This window comes from Triticum aestivum, chromosome 4D (genome assembly GCF_018294505.1).
Source record: "Triticum aestivum cultivar Chinese Spring chromosome 4D, IWGSC CS RefSeq v2.1, whole genome shotgun sequence".
Taxonomy (NCBI): Eukaryota; Viridiplantae; Streptophyta; class Magnoliopsida; order Poales; family Poaceae; genus Triticum; species Triticum aestivum.
The window spans coordinates 471,435,828-471,448,498 of NC_057805.1; positions in this window are offsets into that span (position 1 = coordinate 471,435,828).

The window sequence follows — 12,671 nt, forward strand, 5'->3', positions numbered from 1 at the left end:
GGGGGGGGGGGGGCGCCGGCCACAACCCATCTAGAGGGGGGGCGGCGGCCAAGGGGGGTGCCTTGCCCCCCAAGGCATGTGGGGCGCCCCCCTACCCTAGGGTTTCCAACCCTAGGCGCAGGGGGAAGGCCCATGGGGGGGCGCCCAGCCCACTAGGGGCTGGTTCCCTTCCCACTTCAGCCCACGGGGCCCTCCGGGATAGGTGGCCCCACCCGGTGGACCCCCGGGACCCTTCCGGTGGTCCCGGTACAATACCGGTAACCCCCGAAACTTTCCCGGTGGCCGAAACTTGACTTCCTATATATAATTCTTTACCTCCGGACCATTCCGGAACTCCTCGTGACGTCCGGGATCTCATCCGGGACTCCGAACAACTTTCGGGTTTCCTTATACTCATATCTCTACAACCCTAGCGTCACCGAACCTTAAGTGTGTAGACCCTACAGGTTCGGGAGACATGCAGACATGACCGAGACGCCTCTCCGGTCAATAACCAACAGCGGGATCTGGATACCCATGTTGGCTCCCACATGTTCCACGATGATCTCATCGGATGAACCACGATGTCGAGGATTCAATCAATCCGGTATGCAATTCCCTTTGTCAATCGGTATGTTACTTGCCCGAGATTCGATCGTCGGTATCCCAATACCTTGTTCAATCTCGTTACCGGCAAGTCTCTTTACTCGTACCGCAATGCATGATCCCGTGACTAACGCCTTAGTCACATAGAGCTCATTATGATGATGCATTACCGAGTGGGCCCAGAGATACCTCTCCGTCACACGGAGTGACAAAACCCAGTCTCGATCCGTGCCAACCCAACAGACACTTTCGGAGATACCCGTAGTGCACCTTTATAGTCACCCAGTTACGTTGTGACGTTTGGCACACCCAAAGAACTCCTACGGTATCCGAGAGTTGCATGATCTCATGGTCTAAGGAAAAGATACTTGACATTGGAAAAGCTCTAGCAAACGAAAACTACACGATCTTTTATGCTATGCTTAGGATTGGGTCTTGTCCATCACATCATTCTCCTAATGATGTGATCCCGTTATCAATGACATCCAATGTCCATAGTCAGGAAACCATGCCTATCTGTTGATCAACGAGCTAGTCAACTAGAGGCTTACTAGGGACACGTTGTGGTCTATGTATTCACACATGTATTACCATTTCCGAACAATAAAATTATAGCATGAACAATAGACAATTACCATGAATAAAGAAATACAATAATAACCATTTATTATTGCCTCTAGGGCATATTTCCAACAACTGCGTCGATAGGGGTAGCGGAGCAGGGCTACGTCGAGGGCATGCATGCAACGCACGGGCGCAGTTTTGCGGGTGGGCATGCATGCTGCGGGTAGGCACGGGCACACATGCAACAATGGAAAGGGCACTGCGTAGGCTTGGTCCATGCACCGCGTCAACTCTTGCCGTTGGATTCAAATGAACGGTCCTGATGCCCCAACGAGAGAGGCTGATCCAAACCCCACTGATTCAACCAATCAGCGCGTCTCATGCGGATCGATGCACACTGATTCAACCAATCAGCGCGTCTCATGCGGATCGATGCACACTGTAGCTAACCCTAGCGCCTGATCTCAACCGTCCACGCACAACGATCGACGACCCGGTAGTGTGCGGGGTTTTGAGAGGGGTTTTGAGGGGTTTTGACTGATTAGGGTTGAGCATAACTAATTCAAATAAAATCAAAAAAATATAAAACTTGCGCACATAGTCTTATTATGTCGTATAGTAACGAGAAAAAAATATAAATATGGTTTACATACATTTTTACGAAAAATCCTTCACAAAATTGTCATTCCTCGAACAATGTAGTATGGAGTTCAAGGGAGAGAGTAGTGGGCACCCGAGAGTAGGTGGGGTTTTGAAAATGAAAAGTGTGAAAACCTCACCAAAACTTCATTTTGGATTGACTAAGAAAGATCTTAACTTACTTTTCTCATTTTCATGTTTTAAACTTGTTTTATATAAAATTTTCTATTAAACCTTGTTTTTTCAAAAATAAGAAAATAATAGAAATTTAATTCAATAAATAGTGAGACTTTAGATTTACACTATATAGGTAGAATAGATGTGTAGAAAAATTATTTGGCTGGTTTAGACATGGTGCCAAAAAAACTTGCTTAAATATGAGGCTGTTTATCCTACCTTTGGAGGTCATTTGAGACACACTTTTCATGACTATGAGTTCAACTTACCAAAAGGGCTCGGAATGATCAGCAAGCAAACATATTTCAGTTGAGGTACTTTAGATAGCATTAAAACATCAATACCCCATCCCTAATTCAAATTTGAGCCCAAATTTGAATTTAAATTTGAATTTTATTTGGCTGGTTTAGACAAGGTACCAACAAACAAGTTCGAATAGAAATACGGGGATACATAGTGACTACCAGTATGCACCAAGTTACAAATATTATTACATGCCCCAAATTTTCAAACTGTTCTCTGTTCTACCTCTTCCTACCACGTCGCGTGCCCTTCTTCGCCTTAGCACTTTTTGTTTTTGGTTCTACTACACACACAAGTTCACTGATCATCTTGGTTTTCTTCACTGGTCATTTCAACACCTCGCCAACACCCTCGTGATCAGTGTCTTCAGTCTCAATGTTGACAGCAGTTTCAGTTTCTTCGGTGTGTACCTCAACATGGGTTTCTTCAGTCTGAACCTCGACACGCTCAGGTTCAGTTTCAACCTCGAGAGCAGTTTCTTCAGTCTGAATGTTGACTGCAGCAAGATTTTCTTCAGTCTGCTCAGGCTCAGGCACACTTCTCTTCTTTCTACCGCCATTGACTCTTGCTTTTTTTGTTGGCCAACACTGTTCAACAACAAGGGGCTGACTTGCTCGCTTCCTCCTGGCCATTGGGAAAATGTTATAGATATAGTAATTGGAAAAAAGCACCAAATCAAAACACAAACAAATACACAAGAACATACTTTGGCTTATCAGTAGTGTAACGGCATTTGACAGATCCCACTCTGTGCCCAAGTTCCTGGCACAACTTGCATCTGTTTTTGTTACCTTTTTGGGCCCTTTTTGGCTTTCCATCTTTCTTTCCCTTCTTACTACTCCCACCTTTCTCAAACCATGCCTTGAATCTACTCTGTTTAGGCCTGCCAGCCTTTCTTTTCGTCAAGGGAGGACACATGGAAAATTCAATGTCCACTTCAGGCCACTGAGACTGATCTGTAAGTGCTGGAATTGGAGTAGCATATGCAGCTTTGAATCTTGCTACCGAATAATATTCATGCAAATATGGGCGCATGTTTATCTTCGGTTGGGATGCTAAGAAGAGAATGGCATGCTCACATGGTTTACCAGTGTGTTGCCACTCGAGGCAAGTGCAATCATGCAATTTAGTGTTAACAACATGTCTCCTTCCAGTTTTGTTATCTCTAACTTCAGCACCCGAAGGTGAAGATTTTTCAACAAACAAATGTGAAAGACATCTGCTCCTATTGACCGCCTGTTGTACCAGTGCTGGAAGCTTATCACCTTGCAGACAATCACCTATCCTTCTTCTCAATTCCCACAACCGCATGAGCATGATCCTGATTTGGTCAACCATGTCATGCACATGCAAATCTTTTAACTCCTTCACCTTGTTGTTGAAACTCTCTGCCAAATTGTTGTTGATGTGGTCACACTTGATGGCAGTGTTGAATGCTGACCTGTACCATAACAAAGAATGGTAGGTGTTCAGCCATGGACCAAACTCATCACATGCTGCCATTATCTTATCAAGATGATATTTGTGTGTCTGTCTAGTGTAAGATCTTGCTGCTAGCCACATGCGCCCAAATTCTTCTCCTCTAATTTTTTTGATCAAATTCATCCACAAATGACCGAAGCACTCCCTCTGCTCAGCATGTGGGAAAACATTTTTCACTGAATTTTCAAGCCCCTTACATGCATCTGTGTGTATAGCTAAAGGTGACACTGGTCCTAGGCATCTTTTCAACTGGATCATGAACCATGTCCATGAAGCCTCTGTTTCTGACTGAAACAAGCCAACAGCAATAGAAAACATCCAGTTGTGTCCATCTAGAGCATTGCATGCTGCCAACTGACCATTCCACTTGCCTGTCAAAAATGATGAGTCTATGCTCAAATATGGACGGCACCCTGCTTTGAACCCATCGATGCTAGGCTTCAATGCCATAAAAAACTTGGAGAACTTGACTTCACCTTCGGCTGATACCTCTGTATCTATCTCCACAACACTGCCAGGTGACCTATTTTCCACCTCTGCTTTGAAGTTGTAAAGCATCCTAAATGTATTTGCCCAATCACCATATAAACTTTTCATTGCCCTTTGTTTTGCCTTCCACACTGTGGTATATTTCAGTTTAATGGGGTACATCTTTTCCAAGTCTACTTTGAGTTTCTTGGCAGTAGTGTTTGGTGTTTTGGCTAAAATTGGGCTGATTTTTCTGCAACCCAAAGTTGTGATGTCATGGTTGATACTCTCTGTGAACTTGTAATACAAGTATGTTGATTGGGGATTTGGTTAACCCTGACAGTACTTCCATCAGGTTGCAGTCTAGCAGATATGTACCACTTGCAAGGCTTCACACTACCATCAAATCCTCTGCACCTCGCATAAAACTTCTTTCTATCAGTCCAAACAATCTTGGCATCAAACTCATGTTTCACTGCATAAGTCTTGAAACACATCCTAAACTCCTTCATGCTTGGGAACAACTTGCCTACTTCAATGACAGGGTTTTCTTTGTCATACACATGCACCAGCTCATCATCATGTGCATCATCTACTTCATCCGCAGCTTGTTCCATCAACTGTCCATCTACTTCTTCATCAGCATTAGCAGGCAAACTAGATTCGCCCCTCTCCTGCTTGTCTCTGTCATCGACTGGAATGCCAAAAAGTTTGGCCATCTCAATGTCAGGCATTGGTGCAATGACCAAATCAGTAGGCTCATCTAATTCAACTACATTCCAATCAACAGTTGCTGCAGTTTCAGTTCCAGTCACCTGTCCCTCTTTGGCTATTACTGTAAGTTCAGTACACATGGGAATCAATGGCCTCTGTGTAGCCCAATCATCATCTACCATCTGCGCAGCCAATTGTGATGGCACATATCCAACCTTCGAAAAAATGTTCAGATCAACGAGCTCAGCAAAAAAATTAGCCCGTTTGCTTGTCCAGCCGTTTTGCCGATCGATTTCTTCAACAATCTGTTCACCATCTTCTATTCTCACATACTCTCCTTTCCAATCATCAAACCGCAATAGTGATACTTCTTGCTCTGGACCCCAAACAATATTCTCCCCAATTTTTTCCACCCATTTCTTCACTGCCGTCTCTCCCATGTTCTGTAGAACTTGTGGATCAATCTCTGTAAACTCAACCTCCCATTTAACAATTGTGTCTCTCTCAATGTTCTGTATGCTACCATCAACTAATTTTGCCTTTGATGGAAAGAAATTGACTATCAATTCGAGGGTCCGAGCGGCAGCATCCCCTCTGTCAGTGGCGGACAGTGTGAGCCCGTGAGAAAGAGCAGACGAGGCCACCCCCTAATTGCATGCAAAATTGGATCGGAGAGAGGCGCATTACCTATTCGAAGTTGAATCTGGCGGCTCCATCTCAGTATGCCCACGGACTCCCCTCACAACCTATCGATTCTGCAAGAGAAAACAGAGGAAATGAGCTAAGATCTACGGGGTCGAGAGAGGAACGGGAGGGCGACTAGGGTTTGAATTCACTCACCATTTTCTTATGATGAAGGCTCCGCTGCCGTTGAGAACGAGGGCCCCGCCGCCGCCACCGAGACCGCAAGATTCGCCGCCACCGGAGAAGAAGGGGGGCAGAGTGGCGGGCCCGACACGGTCGGGCGGCAGGGCACGGTCAGCTGTTTTGAGGAACAATTAAGTTGGACCCACATGTCCTAACATAAACGGGCGGGCTTGGTTGACGACCAATTTAACCACATTTAACACCCCATGTGGCCCTGGGCTATTTACACGCTCAAATGTGTCGCACCACAGCCATTCGCTCGAACAACGTCGCACTCTTGCCAATTCACCTCAAAAACGTCGCACAGGAGCTATTGGCCCCTCTCCGCCGGTGTTGCTGTGGCTGGACATCGTTCTAACACTGTACGATCTGCCGATGTGAGACTACATCTTAGATAGACAGCGAGAAAGAGGGCAAATACTGAGGAAGTGATAAGGCAACACAATCAATACGAGAAGATTGCAAATCAGGGCCTAGTTGTGTGCAACTAGGGATCCGATGCATACTGATATGAAAATGGAGATCGATTTATGGGTCTAAGACAAATTCAAGGGCGATATTGCTGATGAAATGCTTATTTTCCACACCTGGAGCCAGGGCAATGGGACTAGAAGCATCCGAGATATTGGGGGGACTGGGCGCCAAGGATAGATTGAGTGCCGGCGATGGGGGGCGGTCGGGAAACTTGGGAGCTTGATCTGCGCCGCCGCCGTGAGCGTTCTTGGTAGGTGAAATGTTGGGAGGGGGGCACTACAAAAAAAATACACTTCCGTGATGATACGTGTTTGTCATAGTAGGTCACGTTTTCTGTCATGCATGTACATCCATGACAAATTTATGACAGAATCAAGATAGTCATACCTGTGCTGTCGTAGAAGTGTTACATGACATTACCAAAATTATCATCACGGAAGTGTCCACTTCCATGACGATAAATCGCGCGTCACAGAAGTCCTTTCGTAAAGGGTGACCGACATGTGGCATCCACCGTAATGGAACGTCGTTAAGCTATCGGGTCCGGTTTTGGATCCGGAAACCCGTTAACAGCCCTGACCAATGGGGATTTTCCACGTGTAAAATCATCATTGGCTGGAGGAAACATGTGTCGGCTCACCGTTGGGACAGATGTCATCCCTTCATTGGACCAGAAGCACCTATGATACGTCGACACGTGGCACGGCCCAACAGAGGCCCATTCCTGTGAAAAGGCCGGCCCGTTTGACTTGGTCAAAAGGTGGCGGGCTGGCCCACGGCAAGCCTGTTAACGGCCTATTCGCATATAGCCCATTTACAGCCCGCTAACCCAGGGCCCGTTTACGGCCTATCCGAATTAGGCCCAGTAGCGTCATTTGGGCCGTCCAATATAATTCCAGCCCGTTTTAACTTCCGGCCCATGTGTGGCCCATGACGTCTTTCGGCCCATATGAGGCCCTTAGTAACCCTTGGCCCCTTAACGCCCCGTGGTAAAACTGGCCCGTAATGAACAATGTATCACTTTATACCCATTAACGGCCCATTATTCAGTTGGGCCGTTTCCAGCCCATGTTATCTTTCGGCCTTCTCAGGGCCCATTTATTCTTGGGCTCATTTCCAGCATTCGTTTACTTACGGCCCGTTACTGTCATTTTCTGCTTGTGGGCCAAATTCAGCCCGTGGTTACAGCCGGCCCGTTTGTGGCCCGTTAATACGTTGGGCCGTTTTCATAGCGTCATCAAATACGGCCGATTAACGATGACCCGTTATGGTCGGCCCATGAACGGACGATTTCAACTCTAGCCCATTTACGGCCATAATGTGGTCTGTTATTGGCCCATGTTTGGCCAACCGATCATACGGCCCGTAGAAGGCCCATTGATGATACGACCCATAGAAGGCCCATCGTGTCTATGGCCCGTAGAAGGCCCATTGTGTCTACGCCCCGTAGAAGGCCCATTGTTTCTACGGCCCGTAGGAGGCCCATGTTAACTACCGTAAATATGTAGCCTATGGTTATTGTTGCCTAGTTTTAAAAAATAGGTTATTGCGGCCACTAGCAAACCGCGGAAAAAGAACTGCACTGACTACAAGAAAATAAATAAACAAGACAATAAGGAAATAAATTAGCAAGCAACTTACGCTAGGCTATCACGGCTATTACACATATTACATCCACTGGGCATCACAGTTCGCCACCAGTGCAAATATAGGGAACAAAGCAGCATATAAACGGCGCAGCAAAACAAGTCCAGAACTGAAACCACTTCAGAAGAGCTCAAGAAACAATATCCTGGGTACCCATAATGCTGGAAAGATGCTTAGCAAGCTTATTAACTTTCTCTTGTTTGGCGCTTAAATCCTCCAGCACTTGCTGTTGCACCAGAAAGTATGCATCTGAATTCTGCAAGGACTTCCTCAGTCCTTCGGCTTCCTGTCGCATAACATCTGATCGATGTCTTTCAACTTGAAGTTGAGACTCAAGAAGCCGAACTGATTCAGGCAGCGAGTTTGAAGAGCTGGTGCCAGCAGTAGTAGCCAGTAACTCGAACACTACATCAAGACAGGACTTTGGGGTTGTCTCAGTGTCTTCAATATAGTTTTTATCAGCTTTCTTGGAGACCAATAGGGATGTCTCACTACCTTGAACCTTATTTGCATTACTTCCTTTACCATTGCATAACGGGGTACTCTTCTCCAATATTTTATCTGCATTCTAATAGAGAAACAAACAAACACATCACAGGTTTACAATGTAGTATATGAAACTCATTTTGGTAAACCAGTTCAGTAGTAAGGTGGACAGGATAACAACATGAAACAAACATATATCTATGTAGTATGGTCACTGTATGGTCCATATAATTCTAGTTTATGTTGCCAAATCAAGATAGATACAGTTCGAATCATATCTATTTAAGACAAAGTAGCATAGACAGAATATAAGTGTGGGAAACTACACAGCAATAACAACACTTGTAATGTGCATGGCATGAGAACATAACTGTTTATTCAATTGAAACTGAAATCAACATAGAGCAAGTTACAACAACAAACACGTTAAAGAAACAGGTTTAAAACATACATGTTGCACCATTGGAGTTTCAATTGCATCCTTCAAATATGAAATTAGTTGGTATGAGTAAATACAGTGATGCAAGAGCAAAGTAGTATGAACCATAGCTACGGAACCTGACCTAAGAACAATTCTTCTTCTGCTTTAAGCGTTGACTTAGGGTTCGGAGTGGTGGTCCTCGTGCTTTGGGCACTGCAGTTGCATTACTAACTGCTCGTGTTTGGGTGCTCTGTGGTGGAGACGGTGCTGTGTCAACGGGAACTGGGTTACTATCTGCTGGGGTTGGGGTTAGAAGGGGTGTAGCTGGTTCTCTGTCCAACTGGCTAGGGGTACAATCTGCGTGAGTCTGGGTTATGTGTGGTGGGGCTGGTTCTTGGGCAAGTACAACCGTGGTTCTATCTCCATCGACAGGTAGCATGATCTTTTCTGAAGACCGTGTTTTTACTCCCACAGATACTGCCATCACCCCCTCCAATTGAAATGGCTGATAAACAAGAAAAGTAATTGAATGTACAGACATTGTAAGATAGACAGGTGCAATGGATAGTAGGGAAGAAAACAGGACATGAAATAATTCACATTTATGTTGTCTAACCAAACATAATAGCAGGACATAATTTCACATATATGATGGCTAATTAAACAGGATAGCATGACACAATTTCACATGTATGATGGCTAACTAAACAGGATAGAATGACATACTTCAAAATATGGTGACTATGTAAACATGATGACATGATATAACTATACGATGTGTCTATTAAAGTGGTTGGCATGCCATAAATCACAAACATGCTGTCGATGGAAACATGATGGCATGATATAATTTACGGATAGAATGACATAATTCAAAATATGATGACTATGTAAACAGGACGAGATGATATAACTATATTATGTCTTTAGAAAATGGGTTGGCATGCCATAATTCAGATACATGCTGTCTATGTAAACATCATGGCATGATATAATTCAAATATATGATTTATATACTAAGGAAGTGAGCAGAGGGCAATCACATATATGATGTGTCAACTAAGGAGATGGCATTCAATATCGTGCATATGATATAAAGCCTAAGCATTGCAATACAACATATGCATGATGTGAGTAATATAACCCTGCCAAGTTTGAGCATACACCTCAGGGGGATAATAGGACTGGTCATCTGCCTCTGAATCCTCCTCTAAAGAGCTATCTGTAGCCAGCAAGATATCTGCTTCAGCAGGTAGCATTGTCTGCTCTGAAGACCTTGTTTTCACTCCAGATTTCTCCATCACCAATTCAAATGGCTGATGCACAGGAAGAGCAGTTGAATATACAAACATTGTCGACAAAAGCAATGAGAAATACAAAAAAAGGTCGGCATGATATAATTCACATATATGACGCTTGGCTAAACAGCATGGCATTGCATAATTCACATATATAATGCCTTGCAACAAGATAGCATTGCATAATTCACATATATAATGTCTTGCAACAAGATGGCATTGCATAATTCACATATATGGTAATTATACACTAAACAGGTGGCATTCACACAAAGCATGTCTAAACTAAGCAAATGACATAGCAATGCAAGATACCATACACACGATATGAGCAACATAACCCTGCCAAGTTAGAGCATGCACCTCGGGGGGGGGGGGATAGGACTGGTCATCTATCTCTGAATCCTCCTCTGAGGAGCTATCTATAACCAGCAAGACATGCGCTTCGTCAAATAGCATTGTCTGCTCTGAAGACCTTTTTTCCACTCCAGATTTTTCCATGACCGTGCCGAATGGCTGATGCACAGGAAGAGTAATTGAATGTACTAAAATTGTTGACAAATTTAACACATAATATAAAAAATGATGTCATGATATAATTCACATATAAGATGACTGGCTAACCAGGGTGGCATTGCAAAATTCACATATATGATGCCTGACTAAAGAAGATGGCATTGCATGATTCACATATACGATAAAGAAACTAAACAGATGGCATTGACACAAAGCATGTCTAAACTAAGCAGATGACATCTTTGATGTATACAGTAAGCAATGCAAGGCACCATATGCATGATATTACCAACATCAACATGCCAAGTTAGAGCAAAGACCTCATGGGGTAAATAGGAGTGGTCTTCTGCTTCTGAATCCCCCTCAGAATAGTTATCTTCTTCTTGATTACAATCCAAAATGGGTGGAGGGGGGCTGCCTTTGCGCCCACCATGGAGCGACGTCTGCATGAAATTTTATTGCCACACAAGGCTCGTCTCTTTTGCTCTACATGTTCAGTTCCATTGTGTACAATAACTGACATGCATAGGAATAAAACATAGTGAGATTATGTAAGGAGTGCATGCACAAATCCAGAGTGATGGTAGCAAACTGTGGATAGACCCAAAACCAATGATAGCAGGCAGGTAATAGCTTTAGTTAAAAAATACAGATAATGGCTCCTTTAATGTTTGTTTGCACCCAACATGAAACTCATAGTAGACACCCGAGATTAACTAGATAGTACTGATTGCTGCCCCAATATGTACCCCACAACCATTTAAAAACTCAAGTTTCAGCATAAGTTTGGACCTGACTCGGAGTCTAATAGGTGAACACGACGATAAAGTAGCATGTCATCATATTAAGCGATGCATAACGTAAGCAGCCACGGAAGAGTGCGACCTCTCTTGCGGACCCATGTAGTCCTCAAGGTCATCTGCTCAGTTGATGATGGTAATGCAGTTGTCGTGGCTGCCGACGGCGGGGAAGAAGATCTGAGGCGGCGAAAGACAGTCTGGAGAGCGGATCCCTGCTGTGGTGAACCCTTCCGTCGTTGGAGCAGCTGAGCTGGGGTGGAACACAGCATCGCAGGAGCAGGACAAACCACACAAGGTTTTCTTTGACACATATGTGTAACAAAAGTAATTGTGTAAGGGCTTGTTTGAATTTGAGGATTCTAACAATGCAGGGATAGGAAATAGATAGGAATAGGATAGGAATGCACGTGCAAAACAGAGAATTTAAAAACACAGGATTTCTGCCAATCTGGGTGTTCGGTTCACAAGAATTGGAAGATCACAGGCTGCAAAGAAGCATGGTGAGATTAAGTCAAACCACAAGAAGTGTACAACCTCTTTGGCGAAGCCATGCCGATCTCAGCGTGATTGGGTTGGCCGGGGAGGATGCTCCGGCTGACTTGGCTGTCGGAGGAGGGGAAGAAGATCTTAGGCGTCTGGAGATGGAGCCTGAGGTACTGCTCCGCTGTGATGGAGGGTTTCATCGTTGGAGCAGCTCCGGTGAGTTGTACGACGCCGAGGCTGAAGCAGGACAAGAGAGACAACGTTAACCTAAGTGAAATTCTAATAGCATCTCCAATAGATGACGTAAAATACATAACCACAAAGTGCTAGATGTAAAATATATCAACCGCTCATCTCTGAACTTAACTGTCGAAACTGAATTTAACTGACGAAGCTGAACTTGACTGTCGAAACTGAATTTTGCTGTCGAAACTGAATTTTATTGTCGAAACTGAACGCACTAGAGGTGAGGCTACACGTCACTGGACTGACTTTTTCATCTCTGGTCAGTCAATTTTGCAGCCGTTGGATACAAAATCAAGGGCCTACAGTTCATCTTCAACCTCCACCCCCCTGAGCCGCCAGCCACCACCGGCCAAACAGCCGCCCGCGGCCGGCGGTGCGCCGCCCCGAAAACACTCCCCACCGCAGGTCCGCCGCCGCCCCGGCCATCCTTCTAGGCCCCCCCATGCCGAGCTTTTTCTCCGGCGATCCCCACGCAACCGTCCCACCACCGCCGGCGACCAC